The following is an 888-nucleotide window of genomic DNA, read 5'->3' as shown; positions in this document are numbered from 1 at the left end:
ACAACCCCCTTCCCCAAACATTTCTATATAAACTCTTGGCTGAGAATTCCAAGGGGTCGTTCAGGCATGCCTCTCTGCCTAGCGACCCTAGCCATTATTGCTAGTAAAGAATGAGCCTCTTCTTGCATATTGCATTGTCAGTGTGATTCTTCCTCCGGCCATGATCGAACCTGGGTTAAGTATTAAAATTTGGGTACAACAAAGGAATCCCAGGTCAAAAAAATAGGTGAAGAATTCCTCAATCCTGGATACCAGAAATGCAGGTGGCCAAAGAAAACTGACCCAGGTACAACCAAAAAGACAATATCTTAAACAAAATGTCCTGAGAGAGATGTATTTCCTTCTGTTTAGGAGGAATTGTCCTTTAGTTTTAGCAGGGATGCATACCTTCCATTTGCATCTCAAACACCTCTGCATTCTCTAAGATAATCAATTCTTCACTATGGGGGCCTAATGTGTCATTAATAATGTATACCTGTGCTTCTACCCCAGACTCCTAGGCTTCTTGCAGGGGAATCAGCCCTATTTTGTTCCCTCCCCACCGTCCTCTCTAGGTTGCATACTTTTTATTCCTTTAAGGTATAAAAATCCTGGACCCTTCTCCTCAGGGAGGCAGACTTCACTTGCACCTGCCTCTAGGCCACTCACTCAATAAATTCTGCTTTTTTTAAAGATTCATTGGAGCCTGCTATGTAAAGTGGAAGTTGAAAGGGACCCTGAAATATCAAGGTACACCCTCTTTAACTGCTATTCAAAAAGACCGAGAAAAACCATCTTTAAAATGGAAAATATTTATTGAAAGAAAAAAGAAATGTGGAGCAATGTTTCACATCATGGGAACGAGAGAGAGAGAGAGAGAGAGAGAGAGAGAGAGAGAGAGAGAGAGAG

Source organism: Gracilinanus agilis, chromosome 1, assembly GCF_016433145.1.
Source record: "Gracilinanus agilis isolate LMUSP501 chromosome 1, AgileGrace, whole genome shotgun sequence".
NCBI classification, from domain to species: Eukaryota; Metazoa; Chordata; class Mammalia; order Didelphimorphia; family Didelphidae; genus Gracilinanus; species Gracilinanus agilis.
Note: the sequence above shows the minus strand (reverse complement) of the source record.